This window comes from Ochotona curzoniae, unplaced genomic scaffold, assembly GCF_017591425.1.
Source record: "Ochotona curzoniae isolate NIBS_2020 unplaced genomic scaffold, NIBS_Ocur_1.0 scaffold_4763, whole genome shotgun sequence".
Classification (NCBI taxonomy): Eukaryota; Metazoa; Chordata; class Mammalia; order Lagomorpha; family Ochotonidae; genus Ochotona; species Ochotona curzoniae.
Genome location: NW_024467123.1, coordinates 4,376,036 through 4,393,506, shown reverse-complemented (window position 1 = coordinate 4,393,506; position 17,471 = coordinate 4,376,036). Strand labels below are relative to the sequence as shown.

The following is a 17,471-nucleotide window of genomic DNA, read 5'->3' as shown; positions in this document are numbered from 1 at the left end:
GGTTATGTATTTCTCGTTGAAAACCTCATTTGCCTTTCCATTTGTTAAGACATTTGTTTTATATCCATTAATGAGATTAAGTAGTTTTGTTCATGTAAGTCGTAAGACTTTAAAAACTGCTCCTACAGTGTATAAATTTATACAGGCATGCTTCATCGCAGCTACTCAATTTCCCTTAATTTTATGGAATGCCTTATTGGATCTATAACATTACATCAAATATGTGATTTTATATAAACATGTGTAATTTGTATGTGTTCTTCCAGGAGTATAGATCTATTTCCTTTGTATCATAATCACATATACATTATGCAGATAAGGGCCATTGTTGTTTCATGGCAGGCAAAGCTTCTACCTGCAATGCTGGCCCCTGCCAACTACATGGGAGACACAGATGGAATGTCTGCCTCTTGGCTTCAGACTGGCCCAGCTGTGGCCACTGTTGATATCTGAGAACTGAACCAGCTGAACCTCTTTCTCTCTCCTCCCCTTTCTCTTTCTCTGTGTGTGTCCTTCTCAACAACCCTGATTTTCAAATAAATGAGTATTATCTTTCCTATCTATAATTCAAGTACATGGTTGATAATCCTACTTTACTGAAACCTGTTCTATTTTATAGCGAATGACTCAATGTTAATATATAGTTCATAATGAAGCCAATGACAATGTTATTATACTACCAACTCTGTGTACTCCCAAATGTCTTACTAGTAATTAGGCAATTTTTCCCCCCAAGTCAGAGTAATCACCAGGTTTTTGTATGTGAGATTAGAATACGAGTTCTGGAAAGATTCTTTTGTTTTATGACACAGTTTCACAGGCTCTCAGACCCCCCAACCCTTCCCCGTGCCCTCCCCCCATGTTGGATTCCTCCACGTTCTCGCAGTATTACAGTTCATCGCGAGCATGTACCGTGCATAGAGTCCAGCCTCTCATTGTCCCGATTAAGTTCAACAGTTTCCTTGGGAGACCATCCCTGGTCTGAAAGTCGAGCTGGCAGAATATCACCCCCTCCAATGAAAGACCACAACATAACATCGACAACCATTTACAACACTATGGAGTTAACTGACATGGTATTGAGTGACCAATATAATAGAAAATGCAAGTTCGTAACCACATCCTGTGAGTACTTCATTGACATTTCCATTTTAGTTTGTACACAACCTGCTATTTTAAGGATGCTCTACACCTTAAAATGGTTATAGGGCACTATTCAGCTGTCTCGTGTCTATTTTCATTTTTATATTTAGCAGTTTGTAGTATTGAAGCATGATTTTTACTGACCTTGGTGAATTTTGGGATGGTACAAACAGGCTTCTAATTCTAAAAAGGCATATGTTAACAATTAAGGCACAGAACAGTTTTGGGAGGGGTGTGCAGAGAAATCTTTAATACCTTAGTGAGGAGTACCTAATTTTTGTGTCCTGCCTCGGAAGTATATGTGAGTCCAAGCTGACAGTTTCCTGTGTGTTCTAAACTTTCCTTATTGGTCTCTCTCTAATCTAATATATATAAAATTTTAAAAGATTTATTTTATTTTTACTGCAAAATCAGACATACAGAGAGGAGAGACTGAGAGAAAGACCTTCCGTCCAATGATTCACTCCCCAAGTGACCACAACGGCCAGTACTGCGCCGATCTGAAGCCAGGAGTCAGGAGCTCCTCTAGGTCTCCCACGTGGGTGCAGGGTCCCAAGGTCTTGGGCTGTCCTCAACTGCCTTCCCAGGCCACAGGCAGGAAGCTGGATGGGAAGCAAGACCACCGACCAGAACCAGCAACCATATGGGATCCTGGTACATTCAAGGCGAGGACTTTAGCCACTAAGCCACCGTGCTGAGCCCTAATCTAATATTTTTTTTGGGGGGTGGCCCCTCCGGAGCAACCTTGATGGTCATTGCAAGAGAGGGTGGGGATCCAAAGTTGGAACTAAGTAAGGACCAGAGAAAGCTCTTCTACCTAGTCCTGAAGGGAGTTTACGGCTGTTTCTGAGGACTGCTCAGGGCTCCTGGGTGTTGTTTCGATGACATTAGATCCTGTGAGGAAGCAGCTGGGCTTCTTCCATCCCTTGTGGGAGATCTGAAAGGGAGTGGATGACCTCAGAGTTCTTGGCCTACGAGGGCACTCCTCCACTGTCCAGGTCTCTTCAAGGCTCTGGATTCTGAGTGGCCATGGCAGTCCCCTATCCTGGTGGGATTCTGCCACCACCCCAGCACATACCCAGCAGACTTGGTGCCCTCTCCCTTGCTCCAGGAGGGGAGCAGGGCTCTGGAAGGTTCAGGAAGACAGGGAGAGCCAGGGGAGTCAGCAAGGGGCCCTGGCATCAAGACAGCCCAGGACAGAGCACAGATATGACCAGTGTTTGTCCTGACCAGGGCTCTCCAGGGGCTGGGAGCGTGGAGCCTAAACGCACGTGAGGAACCAGAGGGAGCTTGGCTGGAGCTGGATATGGGGACACAAAACAGGAACAAGTATGTCCAAAACAAACAGTTTAATGCAGGGTCAGAACAGGGGGTAAAGGTCTGAGGTTAGGGGTGAAGGGCTTGCCGGCCAACGGGGCCTGGCACAGTACCCTGAGTGTGGTCTGTTCAGGGCACTCTAAGCAACCATAACACATGAATGGCATCAACGCATGAGTTGGCCGAGGGTGACACCCCTCAGGGAGAGGGAACAGAAGCCCCTGAAGGGAGCTCTGTGCAGCATGGAGGCCAAGATGGAGAAACCGGGCAGGCTGTGAGCCCACTCTTGCAGCAGCCTGGAGAACTGCAGCTGCCCCAGGAAGCGGGTGGCAAGGAGGCCCCTGGCAGGTGAGGGCACCCATGGCTGTGGTCCTGGCACAGCAATGACTCCAGCAGGTTCCAGGCTGGGACTGTCCTCATGGCAAGGTGGGCTGCCAGGGATGCTCTGCAGGTCTGAGGTCTTGAGCCCCACAGCTGGGGCTGCAGGTGAATGAATGAGAGCAGGTGCCAGCCTGACTAAGGCAGGTGTGGAAGGGGCTGCGAGGCCCTGCTGGCTGCCCAGCTCTGGGGGCAGGCACTCTGCACCTTTGGCAGGCACACTGAGATGAGAGGTGCTGGCCCAGGAGGACAGGCTTCTCCCTTTCCATGCACTCTTGGGGCCCGGGGAGATGCCGGGGGCTCCCACACACTCGGAGGTCACCCCAAAAGAGTCGGAGCCCCCACACTTGGTGTTTTCTTCTGCAGAGTTCTCAGCCTCCTCCTCTGGGCTGCTCTTCAAAATCATGTGCAGGGAGGAACTTTCTGGAAGATGAGGCCCTTCTGGGTGAGAAGTTATCCCCTCAAGCTGCTCCTGTTCGGTTTCTGGAGCCATGTTGGAACATCTTGGAGTCTTTGGGGGAAGCACCCGCTCCAGAGAAACACGTGGCAGCCCCAGGCACAGGCTGCAGCACTCGTCCGGCTTTGCTGCAAGGAAAAGACAGAGGTTTGCATCTAAATGGACACCATGAGGCCTGAGGGTGGGGTCCCTGGGGACCCTGTCACATGGGGTGACACTGAGGACACCGTCTAGGTTACTGACCCTAGAGGGAAAGGTGTGTGCAGCTGAGCCAGCACGATGTCGGGGACACCTCTGACTCTGCTGGACAGACCCCCAGGGGTGCATGGCCCAACTGCCCTGCCTCTCAGTCTGAGCTCTGTGGACACCTGGCATCCCCTCAGGACCATGAGGTTGCTGCAACCTGAACCCCAGGCTGCCCCGTGCCCTGCCATGGGAATGGCTTAGTTAGGGCACTTGTGTCCCTCCTAAACGGCAGGGATGGCAGGGACCCCTCAGGTGCCAGAGGTAGGAGCTGGGACTTCAGGACAGATGAGGCCACAGGCAGGGCCCTTGGGGTCAGGACATGTGGCACACGAAAGATGGCAGGGCTGCCCTGAGGCTTCTGCCCTTGAGTCCCTGCCACCCAAGCACAGAGCACTGGCTCTTAGCTGGGACTCGCCATCAGTGCCTCTGTGCCCGAGGACATAGGAGGGCAGCTGCTTGGAGGCACAGGTGTGCCTCACCAGGCCCTGCACAGGCCTGCACCTGGGCCTGCCTCTGCAGCCTCCACACTTGGACAAACCCATCTTTGTTCTGCATGCTGACCCAGGCTCAGGTCAGCTACAGCAGCAGCCATGGACAACCCAGGGACCCTTCCCATCACTGCACACAGGAGGATGATGCTCCAGGTCATGCTGTCCTCTGTGCCATCAGAGACATGGGCACCAGGCTGGGCCTACAGCCCTGCACTCAGCTGCACTTTGGCTTTCGCATTGGGGCCCGTAGTTCCTGCTTCTGCAGTGGTAAAATGCAATGCCCACACATGGGGTCAGGGAACCTGGGCCTTCCAGGAGATCTCTGGTGGCAGCAGCACCAAGTGCCTGTATGCCTTGGCCCTTGCTTGTACAGGGTCAGCCACAACCTCATCTCTCTCCATCCCTGCCCTCACCCCTGTCCATGAGGCTCTGGGTGTTCAGCTGTGGTTGTCAGGTTCTGTGTCTGCACAGGGTTAATCAGGGAAAGGCCACTGATCACGTGGTAGGGAGTAGAAGTCCCAGGAGGGCCCTGCTCCTGTGCTGCATGGGGATGCTCCAAGAAGGCTCTGGCCTCCATCCCCACAGTGAGTTCAGCTGACCACCGGGCCCCACAGCGACCTTCAGGAGAGCCCCACAGCCTGGCCCACAGGAGTGGGGTGCTGCAGAGATGGGATGGAAAAAGTCATCACCGCAACCCTCCCTCGACCCTGATGAGCATATCTGGAAGCTGCCTGAGGCCCAGGCAGGCCGTGTGCTCAGAAGCTTCTCAAGCAGAACTGAGCAGCAGGGGGAGACCAAGGGTGACACAGAAGAGGCAGAAGACCCTGGGGCCTGATGGCCAGGCGTGGGCACTCCCACTGTGGACACCCCCAAGGGAAAATCAGGACGAATTCCTGTGCTGGGCTCACCTTGGGGAGGGAGGAGACAGTGCAGCTTCTCCAGTTCATGCTTCGAGGCCCGAAGCTGTTTGATGAAAACATCATCGTCCAGGGCCCAGGTCTGCTTCAGGGTCTCCTGGAGGAACTCCTGCAGGTGGTCCCGGGGCATCTTCAACAGGCGCTCTAGGCATGAGGGAGGGTGTCAGGCTTGGAGTGGCCACGGGGATGGCCCAGCAGCCACAGCTGCTCTGACCCCTGTCCCAGCCTGTGTAGGGGATGCATGCCAGCTAGGACACCCATGGGTGTCAAGGCAAGCATGGAGGGGATTAACCAGGGAAGAATGCCCTGTCCAGGCCTCCCTGTGGACTGTGCTGGGCTGGGGGATCCTCAGAGCCTACCCCAAGGTGCCCGAGAAGCAAGAGACCTCATCTTCCTGGCCTCATCCCTGCTCACTGGGGACGGGCACAAGGACCCAGTTCCTCATCCCCAGCACCCTGCCTTCTTGGGGCCCTGAGGACTTACTTCTATGAACCTTCAGCATCGTGTAGGCCATTGTGGTGAGCACATGCTCTCCTTCCAGGATGAAGATGTCCCACACCCTCAGTGCCAGGGGGAATGGAGCCTGGGGGAGAGAGCAGGGTCTAAGCAGGGCCACAGTGGGGAGGGTGTGCAGGGCCTGGCGAGGGAGGGGTGGTCACAGGAGTCCCATGCTCTACCACAGGAACTCATCTCACTGTTGGGTGGGACCATGGCTACTGCCCACTTCCCAGGTCACTGAGGGGCCAAGCCCAGAGAGGAGGGGTGAGACCCCATGAGCATGGCCAGGATCCAGGGCTCCAGCAAGAGCTCTGTGCCCTTGGGAGCTCAGGGGATGCAGGAGGCTCCACATCTGGGTGAGGGCCAGGGCTCAGCAGAGCCGAGCCCAGGCTACCCTGCAGGATTGAAGCAGCAGCAGCCCCGCTGCATCCTGGGGGACAGCCCAGGCCTAGGGGATCCCCTGCCTCCTCCTGCAGGCCTCTGGCCTTCAGCAGGATTCTCAGCATGTGTGCTCCAGGGACATGTTCAAGCCTGCTATCCCTGAGCCTCAGCCTCAGCCTGGCAAACCCTGCAGGGCAGGGCTGCCTAGTGGGCACAGCCATGCCCTCTAGTGTCTGCTGGAGCTACAGGAGCTCAGCCTACTGTGGGAAACTGGGTCCTCGGGGGGGGGGGTGGAGACTAATTACTGGGGCAGGAATCTCTCTTGGTAACGGGTCTCTTGGGGTGCACTTACCACATCCAGAAAACACTGTGTGAACCAGTGTGCAGTGCAGTCCTTGAGGTTCAATCCCTGCTCCTCCTGAGGAAGAGGCATAGGGAGGTAAGGGTGGTAAGCAGGCCTGAACTCCCCATGGTCTGGGCCCTTAGCAGGGCCTCAGGGTGCAGGAAGCCTAGTACCAGGTGCATGTGTACAGGCTCCTGAAGGGAACCTCCCCTCTAGTCCCTCTCCTTCAGGTTCCCTTAAATCTATGCAACCTCAGGGGACAAGCTTTGGTGAGAAAGTGACCTTCCAAACCATAAACAGGCTGGGGACTGCTTTGTTTCCCCATCACTGTGAAGAGAGCCCCCGCTGGAGCCAAGGAGGCACTTTACTCACCAGGTGCTGCTCGAGAGCAGGGAGGGTGCGGTGCACGACATCTTCCAGGTGGTTCTGCAGCATCTCCAGCTTTGGGAGTCCCGGTTTGTAGAGACCTGGGTAGGATCAGCCCCCAGCCCTCGGATCAGAGCCTCTTCCCAGGAGGGCTGCAGAGCCACAGGCAAGGGGCAGAGCCATCCTGAGCACCCAGGGGGTGAGGAGACCCTAAAGGGCCAGGTGGGTAGACAGATGGCCAGGGCAGAGGAGCCCAGAATGTGGGTACGGGGGCCAGGAGGAATTTGGGGTGCACAGTAGGCTGCCTCTGCTGACTGCTGGGGTGTCCACAGCCACTCTGGGTGCATCATCATTATTCCAATACTTGCAAATGAGTAGGGGGTGACCCCATAGCGGATGCTGCTTATGGAATTCCCTTGTGTGCCTCAGTGGGGTAGAAGTCTGAGTTCATACATGTGAGGCACAGAGGTCAGTGGAGACATGAGTCACATGGACAGACAGGACAGACTCACCTGCAGGTTCCCACAAGGGATGGTAGGGTCAAGGAAGCAGGATGAAGGGAGCGGGTATATGGCTCAGTACAGGAGACCTCTGTCAGGCCTGGCTTCTCAGGAGTCCTAGGGAGATACGTCCCCCACACCCAGGAGCCAGTGAGGGACTAAGACCCCGTCACCTGGCTTTGTGACCACGAGTGGACTTGCATGCAGTGCACACACCATTCCCATGCACTTACCGTACAGTGAGTATTTCCTGTTTTCCATGAGCTGGACCAGAGCCCAAAACGCATCTTCCTCACTGAGCCACATCAGTAATACAGCTGCTATGTGGCTGAGGCCCTGGCCATAGCCCCCCTCCTGCAAGAACCCAGAACACTGTTGAGTGCATGACTTTAAGCACTGGAGCATATACCAGGTCTCACAGTCCCTGGAGAGAAACAGGCAGGGCAGGAGCTCAGGCAGAGCTGGGGAAAAACCAGAGGCAAGGACACAGGTGCAACCCCTAGACCTCAGGGTGAGGCAGATGGCTGTGGGAATCCAAGCTCCACCCCCACGGAAGCCCCTGGAGCTCTGTGCTCTATGGGTGCCCTAGTGGGCACCATTTCAGACAGAAGGAAGAAGCACCAGGGTTTGGCCTGCCAGGACAGAGAATGGACACTTTATGGGTGTATATCCAGGCTGGCTACATGCAAAGGCAGGGTGTAGGGGGCAGGTCAGGAGGATGGGGAGGGCCAGTCCTTGCTGGGTTGCCCAAGGTGTCTGGCAGCTGCTCCCCTCATGGGAAAGATCTGAGTAGAGGACTCTGGCTATGGCACTTGTGGAGAGGAATTGAGACCAGTGGCACAGGCCATGTGTTTAATGGGTGCAATAGCATCTAGAAGACCCAGCCTCGATAGCGATGACCACAGCGCAGTCACACAGCTTGCCCATCCTCCTGTGGAATGGTGGTACTCACAGGACTATCTCCAAGCCTGCCTGCTCCTGGGATACATACAGCTGTCTGGGGGGGAAGGCACGCCCTTCTGTCCCCAGAACTGGAGACTGGGTTCACAGAGGCCATTAGCCTGGCTTCTGCATTTGATCTCTCAGTTGGGGCTGTCCCAACAAGCCAGCCCTGGCTCTCTGTGACAAGGGACACCCTGGGTGGACAGCCTGGGTATAGGACCTGGGGAGGTGATCCCAGAATACTCACGGGATTGTACACGGTGTAGGCCATTAGAACGTCAAACAAAGCCTTCTGCCTGCAAGAGAGAGGAGGCAGTGCTTCCTTCCCTGCTGAGGCTCTCAGTGCAGCCCTGCCTCCCTGACCCTGCCATTCCAGAGGGCCCAGGCCACTTCTCTGCCACAGAAGCAAGGATGCACTCAGGGCACCTGCCTTCTTGTTTCTCATTGCACTCTCTCTCTCTTTCCACAGTGTCTTTTTGCAAACAACAAGTGTTTGATGCAAATCAAGACACTGGATCCCTTTATTTGTATTTTAAATTAACTGCTCTGCAGTTCGTGCCCCACCCCAGGAACCCCATTTCCCCAGGACATTTACTCCTCCCTATCCCCTTGGAGCCACTCTAGCCCAGAGGCCTCACCTGGCTCCATAGCGTTCTTGGAACATTAGGTGACTTCGGAACGTCCCTTGCACAGCCCAGTTGATCTGGTGGAATTGCAGTGATTGCAGCCTGGACTGCTCCTTCATTGCCTGCAGGGCAAGGCCAAGGGCAGGAAGGAGCCTGAAGAACAGGAAAATGCCCCCTGCCATGCAAGCACCCCATCCACAGCTGCTCTTCAGGTGATGGGGGGGGGGTCCTGCAGGAAGCTCATTGCCCTGGGCGTCTGGAGTCTAGGGAGGATCTGGACCACCCATCTCACCTTAGCACATGTCACCCCCAGTGCCCAGCAGCCCTGCAGAGGGGACCCTCCAGGGGTCTCTGTACAGTGAGTGTCAGGCCAGGTGACTCTGCAAGGCCCCTCTGTGTTACTCCAGGCCACCCGCCACACATCCCAGAAACTCTTACCCTCAGCAACCTTCAGGCCCCAGAGCCTCCTCATAGCAGCTCAGGTCCTGACTATCCTGTTTGTCCCAGCTTGGCCAGCCCTCAGTGCCACCCCTGCAAGTGGGGCCCGTCCCCATCAAGACATCATATATCGTCCTTGGCACTGAGCTTTTCCTGGGCAATGATTAGTCTTCAAGTTCAGGTCCAAGGGTAGCACAAAATCAAGACAAGGCAGGGCAGGGCTGGCAACACCACTTGAGCCCTGCTCCCAGGGCGAGGCCAGACACAGGCAGGACCTGGTGACAGCACTGTCAGCTGAGGGCAGAGTCATGTTAACCCTTTGGGCGCCTCCAGCCACTAGCATCATGAACCCAGCCTCAGTACCTGCCCTGTGTCCAGCTGCCCAGGTAGGCCCAACAGGGAGAATGGCAGGGCCCCAGCAAGAAGCACACATGTCAAGGCTTATTTGGCTCTAGGGAAACTTGGAGGAGTCCCAGAGACAGCATCCAGAAAGATTAAGGCAGGAGGAGGCTCTGCACCCCAAAACAGGATCACCTACCATGGAATACCCAGTCTCCTGATCCAGCCTGAGTAGGTCAGGTGTATTGTGGGCTGAGTGCACAGTCATACCTTGTACTTCCCCACGTTCTGGGCTTTCTTCGTGTTCACATCAAGCATTAGCATCCAGACGTTTCCCCGCACCTGGCTGGGGATTCCTTTGTAGCATCTCCGATGGAACTGCAGGAGAGAGGAGATCAGGTGAAGGGGTCATGGCTGCTCCGGGAAGGGCATGCAGGGGCAGGTGTCAGGAGGGGGAAGACTCTGTCTGTGTCAGTAGGGGGAGGATCTGTCTGGAAGTGGTGACCCACGGTGAGAGGAGGGACAGGGCTGAGGGCACAGGCTTGCTATGCCTGCTCCCTATGGAGCATGAGGAGGCATGTGGGACTGCATCTGGGATTTTCCCCAGTGGTGACACTGGGTTGTGTACCAGGAGAGCCACCTGCATGAACGGTCAAGGGATGTAGGTGACCCGTGTCTACTCAGGACAGTTGCCCCAGGCATTTGAGAGGCAGGTGTCCAGTTCAGCAAAGGCTACCACCCATCCCTGCTCTGCTCAATCTCTTCCCCATGGACCCTCTCTTCATGGTACCTTCTTGCTGTCACAATATTTCTGATAATTCTTTAACATTTTGACCCACTTTTGGAGTCTCCGAGTTTCCATATGTTTCTGCTGCAAAAGGAGAGAGGAAGGATGGTGTGAGGTCAGCTGCTGTCCCCTGTGGATGGCCCCTGGATGCCAATCCAGAGTCCTGGGAGGAATCAAGGGAGGAGAAAGGAAAAGTGCAGACCCTGAGCCCCGAACTTGCTGCCTGGGGGAGCACCCAAGGCCTGGGTTCTGCAGCACAGCCTATCCTCAATGCTGAGTTCCTGAGCTACAGTCAAGACTGTCACCATCACACCATTGGGTCAAGGTGGCCATAGGCCAGGTTTCCCAGAGCTGCAATCAGTTCTGGGACAGGGGAGTTAGTGTCCCCACTCGGGCCTGTCATTTCTGCATGGGCAGGACCTCATGGCTTTCCCAATCATCACTGTCCACACCCACGGGCTCCCATTTTGCCCTCAGAAAACAGGCCCATGGCCAAGGCCTGCTTCTCACCTTAGTCCCCGGGATACTGGCCTGGGGCAGCATCTTCTCACTGGAAGGGAAAACAGGCAGATGCGAGGGAAGGCTCCATACAGACACTTCTACATCCACAGCAGGTTGGGGAAGAACCAGCATCCCCACCTCAGCCCAAGGGACAGAGAAGGGAATGGAGGAGGCAGCCATCCTGACAGCGTATAACCAGGAGGGGCGTTGACCGTGAGCACAGAGCATTTCTGCTCAGGCACAGACCCTCACTGTCCAAGGCTACTCCATGTCCCAAGTCAGGCCCACACCCAGGAGTGCAGCAGGGCCCTCGGCAGCAGCTGGGCTGCCCTGGGATGAGGGCATGAAGGGTCTGGGTGCCCCCATCAGCCATCGCCAAGAAGTGATCTGAGGATTCAGCAAAACCTGCACCTGCCCTGCAGAAGTCAGTGCTGAGAGTGTGCACCTGCCCATGAACAGGACACCATCACATCCTTTCTGGGTGTGTCCCCTTGTTCACCTTCCTCCCCGGTGCACTGCTCACCCAAATGTCAGTCCCAGATGTCAACTAACAAATGTCAGCTGCCCTCTATGTCCCTCATCTGACAGCTGAGACCATGACCACCCACTCTGGATGCTTTTCCTCCAGATTCTGTCTTACCGAGCAGCCAGAACCCCCCTGCTTAATCCTGGTCCTGAGGTGAGCTACAAGGACACACCCTGAAGCAGCTCGAGGTTCTGCCCCTCCTGGTGACCTGAGCCCAGCACCCCAGCTACAGGGCTTCTGTTACCCTGGACAACTGGGTGAACAGCCTCAAACTAGGTCCTGTATCACAGTCACCACTCTCCTCCAGCACAGCCAGAGCTCACCTGCAAGCCCCACCCTCCCCGTATGTGCTGTTGCATCCTGTGCTGCATGGAAGCCACAGCCCTGGCTGTCCCTCAGGCTTAACACCTCAGCGGGACGTTAGCATGGCCACAAACACCCAGGATGAGTGTTTATCTGCCTGGTTTATATGCTGACGCTGGATGCTGCAGTGGAATGCAGATGCCCAGGCTATGGGCCCTGGGAACAGAGCTGGACCCTCAGACTGCCCACTGTCCTTAATGCAAACAGGTTTCTGAGTGCCCAGCTGCTGCCACATGCCCACTCGGTCCCTGCCTGAGTCCTGAGTCACTCGCTGGGTGTCTCTGATCTGCTCAAATGCTGACCAGAGCCTGCACTGTGACTGCAGTGTGGGCCCAGGTAGGGCCCTGGGGACAGGTGTTCAGCCTCAAGGCAGGACATACTGAAATGGTTCCCTGGCCTGGAAGGAGCAGGGGTGCGAATGACTCACTGTAGAAATCCAAGCCTGTCTGGGAAGAGGTGGCCGCTGTCATCATCCTCTTCTTCAGGCTCAAATAGTGCCGCACCTCGGCGGCCCTGTAGCCAAGAGGGAACCAGGTGAGAAACCAGGGTGCTCAGAGCCCCTCAGAGCTGAATCATCCCCCTCTGTGTCCTCAGAGAAGCTGGGTCATGCACTCACAGCCACACACTTCAGGCAGGACCCACCTCCTCTGCCCAGCACCCTGACTGTACCTGCTCATATTTGGCAATTGTCGCTGCTCGCTCACGGTCCCATCGGGCCCTCACAGCGGCCATGTCCAATCTGGAAGACAAATGTCCAAATGTGACCCAGCACTGGGGAGCTCATGGGGACTGCTGCCTCACCTCTGTCCCCATGATCACTGACGGGACAGCCCCACACCCATACATGCAGGCCCAAGTGGCGAGGACTCAAGATGATGACTTGGTCATGGCATGCAGACAGAGGGAAGATGGGGCAGGGACAGCCACCCTCTAGCCCCATTTGCCAGAGGAGGGACACTTGTCCTCTGCATAGTGTCCAATTGTCCATAGGGAGAGTCACAACTCAGGTCAGGGGTCACCCTGCCCCACTCCCACATCTCCAGAGATCTCAGAGCAGCGTCCTCTGTTCCAACCTGACATAAGTGCTGTCCATAGGATGGACTCTGGAGCCCATGTCCCACACAGACTCACAGTCCAGTTATGAGAAGTGACAACTGTATACAAGCCCTACTCACAGGTCTCCACTGAGGGCTTAGGGCCATCACCCATGCAAACAGACAGCTGAGATCAGTGTTGTCCCCTGGGAGTGATGGTCCCATGCCACAGCACACACAGAGCCCATGTCCCACTCACCTCCATCGCGAACCCATCTGCATCCTTCAGCTGTGCTCCAGCCTTCGCTACCAACAGCAGTTCAGTAGCTCAGTTGATGCACTACTGGCCAGACTGCCTCATGTCCCGGTTTGAAATTCCCAGTGGCTGTGATGTCATGGCATTCTGCCAGCCAATCACGGGGCAGCATCTGGCATGCGGGCCAGGGTTCCAAGCCATGGGCTCACTAACTGCCACTAGAGATAAGCAAGTGGCCTCCACAGGGCCAGGCAAAGAGAGAAGGCTGTGGCTGGGGTCCCATGGACCCAGGGGTGCCAGTGCCCTGCACCACCTGCTGAGAGACCCCACATGCCAGAAACCTGCACCTCCTGCTCTTCTTCCCCCTCTGTCATTACATAACACTAAAAGTGTCAAAGCATCTTAATTCACATACTTTTAAGCACTGATTTGAAAGCACAGTTCTAGAAAGAAATGGAATGAGAAAGAACACAGAAAAATATATTTTCCATGTGTCGGTTACCTCCCCAGATGATGGCAACAGGCAGGTCTGAGCCAGGCTGAGGTCAGGAGCCAGGAGCTTCAGCTGAGTCTCCTGCAATGGCATAGATCCACAGCACTTGGGCCATCTTCTCCTCTGGCCCAGGCACACGAGCAGGCAGCTGAATCAGGAGTGTGGCAGCTGGAGTCCAACCACTGCCCATATGGGATGTCTGTAGCACAGGCTTCTTTCTTCTGAACCAAGTCAGCACTGGGTAATCCACACAGGCCTGACCATATGATCTGATCTGGGCATTCAATTAGAGTCATGAGTCTGGAAGCCACATTTCCCCCACCAGGGTGATATTTTTCACCCACCATGCGTCATTTTATCAGTTAGTGTGTACCCATCATTACCTGGGCCTGGGGTGGGGAGGGGTGGAGGACAGAATTACACTGTGATTGGCCGCTTCTGCTTTTCTCTCTTTCCAGCTCCCTCTCCCCTGCTCTGTCTTGTTCCCTGCAGCAAAACAAAACAAAGTAGCGATTTCTTTCCCTTAGGACACAATGTATCAATTTCTCCTTTACCCACTTTTCTTTGTTTCTGTTTCTCATCTTCCGAATAAACCTCACCTCTTGTTTATGCCATGTACAAGCTGCTGTGCTAAGACAAAGCCCACTATCACACCTCCAATGCCAGCTGGCTCCCCTGCTTTATTCCTGCCTCTCCTTGGGCTGCATTAGCTGTTGGGCCCAGGAGCCAACTTAGCATGGATTATATGGGACCCCCAGCTGGCCTGGTCCAGACTATCCAGAGTGGCGAGGAGGCTTCTGTCCTGGTCACTGACTAGGGCTTTAGGGGCCTAGCACAATGGACTCCCCAGCAGCAGCCACTGATGCAGTCACATTGTTTTGACACCAGGCTGCTGCTAACAAGGGACAGCCTGTGGGGTCAGGAGCAGCCACAGGCTCACCCTTGCCCACAGTGCTAACTGCCAGGTTGCTCAGCCCTGAGGGATGCAGGTGTCACTGTTAGCAGGTGTCACTCAGCCCTCCCAGCCCATGGACTGGTCATGTTCACCCCTGGCTCTTTCAGAGCCAAGAAAACCACAGGTTTCCTGTGCTTCCTTACTGCCCACCATGGCTCTACCTGTCCTGCCCCCAGTCTCAGCTTATGCTGGCAGGTACTGCAACCTAGACAAGACCAGTCAGCACCTATCTCCAACCTCATGTGGGTGAAGTGGCAGGTGTTGCAGCCCAACCCTGCTTGGGCCTGCACTGCATCCTGGCTCTTACACCTGCCAGCAGGTGCTGTGCACTGGCCCAGGCCAGCTGCAGGCCTGGCCCTTATGTATTCCATTGGGTACTGTAGCTAACCTGGTCTGGGCTGTCCCCAGCCTTGGCTCTTGTGCTCAGTAGCAGGAGCTATGATGTAACAGGTTAGTTCCCCATGTTTCCCTTTCAGATCAGCTCCAGGTGCTGTATCTTGCATGCTTTTGTGTCCTTGCCAGTCTGAGTTGGCCGACCCCCAGCCCTGGCACTAATGTGTGGATGCCTCAGCTTATCCTGACTTGGCTTCACCTACTATGGCTTTCAGTGGTGGATGCTACAGCAGGTGCTCGTGTTTAATCCAGTATGGCTTGCTCGTAGACCCAACCCACATGCATGCTGAGAGGTGCTACAGCTACGTTCATTTGTTCCAAACCAAACCCTAGCTTATATGTTTACCAGTCAGAATTGTGGTGAAGTACGGGAGCTGTCTTAATTCCCCACCAGGCTTGCTCCCAACCCAGAACTTGCACATGCTGGTGGTGCTCCAACCCAGCCTGGCTTGTCTTCCCCTGCCCCATCCAGTCTCTGCACTTATCAGCAGATGACACAGCTTGGCCTAGGTGATCTATTCCCAGTTCCATCTCTGGCTAATGGGTATTTCATCCTAGCCCTGAAGAGTATAGCCCCATCTCTTGCACTCGTGAACCTATGGGTGAAGCAGCATATCCAAGCATGGCCCACACCCCATCCTAGCTCCCATATGGATCAGTGGGTGCTAAGGCTTGGCCTTACCCAGCTAGACCCACCCACATACTGACAAGTGGCTTAATTCTTCCCCACCTGACCCACACTCAGCTCCAGCTCTTGTGCTCATCAGCAGGAGCTGCAGCCCAGTAGGAAATTCCCCCAAGTTTCCCTACCAGGCCTTCTAGGCTCAGATCTCATGTGTTCTGGTGGGTGCTATGCCTGTGTCTGGTCTAGTCATCCCCAGTCCTGGCCTTTGCATGTGTTGATGGGTGCTGTAGCATGGCCTGCCTCTGAACATAATTCTCAGGTGTGCTCACAGGTCCGTCCCAGCTGATCCCACGCCCAGTTTCTATAAATGTTGGTGAGTTTCATAGTCGTGCCTGGCTTGGCCTGTTACCACCCTCAATTCTCATGCAAATTAATGGGTATTGCAGATCCACATGGTGAGCACACTTATCCCCTACAGAATCTGTTCCCAGACTTAGTTCTCTTGTGTGTTGGTTGGTGTCATGGCCCGTCTTCTGCCCTGACACTCACTGGTGGGTACTGGGGCCTAGTCCTGCCAGGCATGCCCCCAGCTGTATCTTACATGTATGCCAGCCAGCAGCAGGCAATGTCACCTTGCCCAGCCCAGGTTCTCCACATGGGCAGGTGCATTGATCTAATCCAGTTTCCCCTTTCTAAACCACCCAGTCTCTCTCTCTCTTTTTCTCTCTCTTTTTAAAAAGAATTTTTTTAAACTTTTACTGGAAAGTCAGATATACAGAGAGGAAGATCTTCGTCCACTGATTCATTCCCCAAGTGACCAATACAACCGGACCTGAGCCAATCTGCAGCCAGGAGCCAGGAGCTTCTTCCAGGTCTCCCACACAAGGTGCAGGGTCCCAAGGCTTTGGGCTGTCCTCGACTGCTTTCCCAAACCATAAGCAGGGAGCTGGATGGGAAGTGCCAAGGCTAGGACACAAAATGGCACCCATATGGGATCCCAGCACATGTAAGGCGAGGACTTTAGTCACTGGGCAGTCTTAACTGCCTTGTTTGCCTGTGAGTGCAGTGGCTAGGTTCATGGGAGCCTCCAGCAGTCATTCCACACCTGTTAGGTACTCCCTTGGCAGATCCCATTCCCATACATTCCCAAACACCCTCCCCTGGGTAATCAATGGCTTCCTGTCCCTTTTGGCATAGGCCTGGGGTTATCTTCCACCGGGCCCTGTTGGTCACTGGCCCTTTCCCACATAACATAAAAATAATAAAAAAAAAAAAATTGAAAAATCGGGCCTGGCATGGTAGCCTAGTGGTTAAAGTCCTCACCTTGGACACACCGGGATCCCAAATGGGCACCAGTTCTAATCCCAGCAGCCCCGCTTCCCATCCAGCTCCCTGTTTCTGGCCTGGCAAAGCAGCTGAGGACAGCCCAAAGCCTTGGGAACCTGCACCTTGTGTGGGAGACCCTGGAAGAAGCTCCTGGTTCCTGGCTTCAGATCGGTTCAGCTCCAGGTGTTGCGGCTGCTTGGAGAGTGAATCATTGGACAGAAGACCTTCCTCTCTGTTTCTCCTCCTGTTTATGTAATTTTGCAATAAAAAAATAAGAAGAAAAAGATATTAAAAAAATTTTAAAAAATGAACCTGTGTTGGCATACTGGCATACTTATCTCAAATTTGGTGTTAACCAAGTGCAAAATGCTTGCTGGCTATTGGCTGCTTTTCTCCCAGCAGTGTGTAACACTTGCCTAGGTACAAGGCAATCTAGGCAGTTGCCCATAGCTGGGGAGGCATGCAGTTTTCTGTTTTCAAATCTGCACTTCTGATGTAACAGTGCCTCTATTTTAATGTCTGGTTTTAGTTATTTATATCTTTACAACTAATTTTGTCAACTCTTAATTTTTCTCTACTCTAATACTCCCTTCTGCTGGCTCTTAGTTTGCTCCTCTTTCACACCTTAGGTGTAAAGGTAGCTTGCTGCTATTTTAAAGGCAGAGACAAAGACCTTCCCAGGTTCACTCCCCAATACATCCAGTAGCTGGGATTGGGCCAAGCTGAAACCAGAAACCTGTTAAGTAGAAGCTCTCACACAGATGACAGGAACCCAACCCCTTGCGTTATTGTTACTGAAGGGTTTTGCCTGCATTGTCTACCTAGGACTG

At 54.3% G+C, this 17,471-nt stretch overlaps 1 long non-coding RNA gene across 1 annotated transcript; it reads right to left on the bottom strand.

Annotated features, from left to right (window-relative positions):
• Nucleotides 1-5,458: 5,458 nt before the first annotated feature.
• Nucleotides 5,459-6,635, bottom strand: LOC121149786. Its single transcript, XR_005882855.1, has 3 exons — nt 6,544-6,635; nt 6,181-6,246; nt 5,459-5,532 (listed from the first exon to the last, which is right to left on the bottom strand). It is a non-coding gene; the product is annotated as an uncharacterized LOC121149786 (long non-coding RNA).
• Nucleotides 6,636-17,471: the final 10,836 nt, after the last annotated feature.